Genomic DNA, 5670 nt, shown 5'->3' on the forward strand with positions numbered 1-5670 from the left:
TGCTGTTAGGCGACTATTTGTTGGGCAATAAGGAGCGTAGAGAAGTTCGCTTCCGCCGAACTGAGTTTGATTGAAGAAAGTCTTCAACTGGTATGTTTACTCAGTCTTTTGTATTTCATTTGTTATAGCATGCCTGTAATTAGTGTTACAATGCATATCTATTTGTTAGAATGTAGTGTGGTAATTCTGTCATAATTAAATCGAAAAGATCCGCTTCCGCTCATGGATAATCTTGTATTAGAGTTTCTTCAATTGGTATCATAGCTAGATTGCTGATAATCCAATTTCGTTGATGCAAAGAATTGCTTATGCATTCGCGGTGGGTGCATCATATCTACTCCCTGTTTAATTGTTGAATCGTTTGTGGATGTGCGAATTAATGGAGTTTTCTGGGATGAAACCTTTGTTTGATTAATTCTTTTACATTTTTGGTTAATTGTAAAGGCCCTTGCGTTTTTGGGCATAATTAATTGTTATCGAGTCTGTAATTTAAAGTTAGTTTGAGTCTTGAGTCGTTTGTGAAGAAGTTTGGAGCAAAGGCTGCTATTCTTTAAGGAAGAAGACGATCAAGAGTTGATCGGGTCATGAAGACGATGGGGTAGGCAATCACTGAGTATCGAATGCTCGGGTGTTGTTTAACGCGCACGCTCACAAGACGATCATTTAGCTCAGCAAGCTTCATCACTTAGTTACTGACTAAACGATCGCGGAGTAACGCTCGGTATTATTCAGTTCCTCATCTCGCGCATTAAGCGATCGCCTACACGAATCGAGGCTTTTTCCTCTTGGTCGCCTACACTGATTTGTTTACCTCTCGTCGTCTAAGCGATCGTTTAGCTTTTTCGCGCTATCGTCTAGTGTGCGCTAAGCGATCGTTTACCTGCAGCGTTTACTAAACGATGGAGCTTCACCCAGCGGTTCAAGACCCGGTTCGCCTGTGAACCAATTTGCTCGATGAAAAATGTAATAGATAGAATTATTTCATTCCGGTTTTGTAAAGGTTCATCCCGGTCCATTAATCTTGGTTTATTACATGAGATGTATAGTTATTTATATGTCATATGGTATGTACATATAGTCAATCCCACCTTAGGTTATGCATTGGTCATGCATCATCTCTTTATTGTAAAAGTTATAATTTAGAGAAGCATGATTTAATTATATAAGAGCATGCTCAGGCATCATATAATATAAGAGTTATATTTACGCATGCATAAAAAGCATTGACATGAATCATCTTATATTATAATTGTTATAATATAAGGGTGTATGGAAATCATGTTTGCTTGGTTACTATGTATATATAAAAGTTATGTATAGTAATGACCGGACATTGCATGAAGCATGACACATAGGTTTCTTTATAAGTGTTATAAACACCTAGTTATGTGCAATGTGTTTTAGTTGTTTCTTTTTAAAGGTTAAAGAGAAATTAGAACTAAAAGCCATAAGAAAGACATGCATGCTCGCTTAGGTTTATAATTCATGGTTTTAAAATGTTTAAAACTTGGATGATATAGACCTAAGATCACGGTTCTAATATGATTAGCAACCCTTAGGCTTAATCTTTTAATTAGTTTAATAGGATTAAATTGACTAATAAAAGGTTAAAGTGTAGCAAATCTATCCATAAGAGACCTTTTGTCTAAGCCGGGTTCTGTATAGGCTAGGGTATTTAAGTTAACGGAAACGTAACACCCCTACTTGGGAACCTACCTGGAAAGGTGAATTAGATAGATTTGATGCATGTATGCAAGTTAAGGACAGTCCATTAAAGTGTTTAAATGTGACTACTTGAACTTGTTTATTTCATAAACAAAAGTTATTTATAAGCAGACTTAAAAAGATAATTTAGACTAAAATCAGTAGTCGGATTGTCTAGGTTAATGAACCCATAGGTAGAATATTCAGTGGGAGGTACTTGGGGCATATGATGTTTCATTTAAACCTTCCACGTTTCTCCTATATAGTCCACACCGTGAGATCTACCCTCGGCCTCGTGGCACCCTAGGAGTCTCCCCCTAAAAGATAGTATTTTGGTAGGTCAATATCAAAGTGGATGGAGAGAGTGTTCATAGTAAGTAGGAGCGGGAAGTGCGATAGCATATCCCTCGGTCTCCCTCGTTGGATTGAATAAAGTTTATGTGCATCGCCTCAAGGTACCCTGGGAGTGTCCCCCTATAGGATTGTAGTTTTATGTGTTTCTTTATTTGATCTCCTGTAAGAGGATAAGGTTACTAAGTCTCTTGTCCTAATCTTCTTTTTCCCTAAGATGGACTCACTAGGGTGGGACTCTTGTATCGATAGCGAGGGGTCAAACTTATGCGGAATTGTTAAAGGTTAACAGTTCTAGACCAAATAAATGGTGGCTATTATGTTCAGTTCCAAGAGTTGGTTCTGAGAAGGTCTCATCTCAGTGAAGGGGCATCTGATCACCCCACCGGTTGAAGGAACTCTTAACGAAAAGCATCCATGAGTGCATTCGGATCTTTCCAATTTCATTATGATCGAAATACCACACATACATTCTAACAGATAGTTATGCAATTTAACATTAATTAACGGCAGGCTTTAATAAATAAACTACAAGGGATTAAGTTCACATACCAGTTAAAGACTCTCTTCAATCTCGAACTCAACGCATCAGATGAACCTCTATGTTCTCTATCGCCTAGCAAAACAGTCGGCTCGGCAGCACGGTCGTCTACATGAACGGCAGCAACACAAACAAGCACGAGCAAGCAAGAGCGGGGACGACACCACCACTTAGAGCCCTTGGTATTCTCGGAGTGAGAATCCAAAGCGTGGTCTTTGTTAAATTGGGTAGAGGACGAAAGAACGGGCTGATCATATAGACGATAAGCAAGTGGGAGAGAATGCTATCGTATAGCGAGTATGATTATCGTTTAGATAAAGCTACATGATCGTGTAGATTTTACTAAGCGATCATCTAGTAATAGGTAAACGGTCGTTTAGAAAACACGACATGCTAGGTGATCGTTTAAGAAAGCTAAGCGATCGTTTAGAGAACAATGTGTGATCGTTTAAACGTGGGTGTGCGATCGTTGAGGCGAATATCATATAGGCTCTCAACTAAGCGATCAAGACATTTTCACACCGATTGCGATTTTTCGAACTTTTTGCCAAATGAAACAAATCTTCATTTTATTCTTTGATTACGATAACCGAATGCTGATTCTCCCACTAACGCGTGATTGAGGAGAATATTTTGGCCAACTATCTCATAATTAACCAATTTATTAATAAATGAATAAATCATATTATATTCTTACCCTATAATTTGATATCACATATCTACTATAGTAATCTCTCCTTCACTTGATATAAATCATATTTATATCTAATCTCCTCCAAAATAATGTATCTCATACATTTAGCCAATTATATCATATATAATTAACCAGTTCAATTATATTATATATAACCGAACTCCCTCTTGTCAATTTGAACATTTCAATCTGACCCAAAAATTGATTCTTGACTTTATCCAAGCTACTTAGGGGACCTTATGGACCTGTGGCTTGAAGCTTCAACAGTACGTGAATAGCTGACTAAACTCTTTAGCGACGAGATCCACCATCTGTTAACTGCTAGGCATTCCACTAAAAACCAACAGTTGAACTCTTCTTACCACAGATATATTTCTGTGTCCATCAGATATAACCAATCATGAGTATGATGACCCTTAACAGATGCTCGTAAGTACAACTAGACCAATTTACCGTTTTGCCTCTGTAGTTACATCTCACTTCTTAAGTACCACTGATTCCTCTAATGAACAATACAAAATAGTCCAACTATGTGTGAACACTTCTCAGGCCAAGAGAAGGTGTGTGATGCCACATCATTCAAGTCCTAGAATCAGCCCTTAAGGAAGCTATCTATCTACTTGCCCCTGCCTCGGGGAAGGAGTGAATTCCATCTTATGTAGCTGAGTTCCCAACTTCCAAATTAGACGAATCCCTAAAATGGTAGGTTTGAATCGGTGACCTGGCCATACAAATCAAGGACCCGCCCTCCATGGCAAGAGTTCCCAACTCACTCGGGATTGAGGTCATGTTACCTATGGTCATCCTAGTAAAGTGAAGTCTCTTCATAAATGGTGTTATATAACCAAGGCGTTAATACTTCTTGGTCAGGTCTTATACAAACTCTTTGTATTGGCCACCCCTGCTGTATGTCCCCTACCACGAATATCAAGGATCAGACCATATGTGACAAGTCACAACACATTGTGACCATCCACAAAGCGGGCTGTCATCCGTAGCGTTACCAGGGATAAGGTTTCCCTCCTATATCCATATACTACAGACCATTTCGGTTATCACTCAAGACATGATCCACTTGTATGTCACCACATACATGCTTAAGTTACATACAGATAACCAAGAATTTTATGTTTATTGGTTTGTGGTAAAGCAAATAAAACATACAACTGAGGAAAATCAAGATGTGAAGTAAATATCATATATTATACAACACAAGCGCTCGTACAAATTGTTTACAAACTACAGGACACGAGACTTTAGGGCGTCAACCCCAACACCGGTGACATTTATCCTACCTCACTGGGGCATCATTGCAAAATATATGTCTAACACTTAGGAAACTTGAAACTTTTTTGCAAAATTAATTGGTTAAAATGTGGTTTAGCAAAATCTAATAAAAACAAGTTTTAAAATGGCCACAACCACATTAGCTTTGCTTAGCGCCAAGAAACTAACTGGCGATAATTTTTCAACATGGAAACACATGATCATGACTATTTTAATCATTGAGGACCTCATGTTTGCTCTTACGGAGGCCTGTCCTTCTATTCCATCTTCGAATGCCGCTCGAAATGTTCGGGAGGCATACGAGCGATGGACACGGGCAAATGAGAAGGCCCGAGCCTATATCTTGGCAAGTCTTAATGATGTCTTGGCCAAAAAGCATGAGCCCATGGTGTCAGCGCGTGAGATCATGGAGTACCTGTGGGGGATGTTTGGACAACCGTCTGAACAACTCAAGCACGAGGCTCTTAAGTATATATCCAACTCTAAAATGGAAGAGGGCACCTCTGTTCGTAAACATGTGCTTAACATGATGGTCCACTTTAATGTGACAAAGTTGAATAGGTTTACTATCGATGAGGGCAGCCAGGTTAGCATAATCCTGCATTCATTGCCAAAGAGCTTCCTGCACTTTGTTAGCAATGTAATTCTTAACAAAGTGAAATAAACCCTTACAACTCTCCTCAACGAATTGCAGGCATACCAATCTTTATTGAAAAGTAATCAGAGGAAGAAGGTTGAAGTAAATGTTGCTTCATCTTCAAGGATATTCCATCGAGGTTTGACCTCAGGAACAAAGTCTGCACCTTCTACTTCTAACTCTGCAAAGGGGAAGAAAAAGAAGGGTGGTAAGGGGAAGGGAAAGTGCCTGCTAACCTGCTACCTGTCGCCCCAAGAAGGCGTCTGCCACCGGTTGAGAAGGGAAAGTGTTTCCACTGCAATCAGAACAAACACTGGAAGAGGAACTATCCTCATTGGCTGAAGGAAAGGAAGGTCGTCAAGGCTAAGGCCAAGGCAGATAAAGGTAAATATGATTTATTTATACTTGAAACTTGTTTAGTGGAGAATGATGTTTGTTCTGCCTGGATAATTGATT

This window comes from Benincasa hispida, chromosome 11 (assembly GCF_009727055.1).
Source record: "Benincasa hispida cultivar B227 chromosome 11, ASM972705v1, whole genome shotgun sequence".
In the NCBI taxonomy this organism is placed as follows: Eukaryota; Viridiplantae; Streptophyta; class Magnoliopsida; order Cucurbitales; family Cucurbitaceae; genus Benincasa; species Benincasa hispida.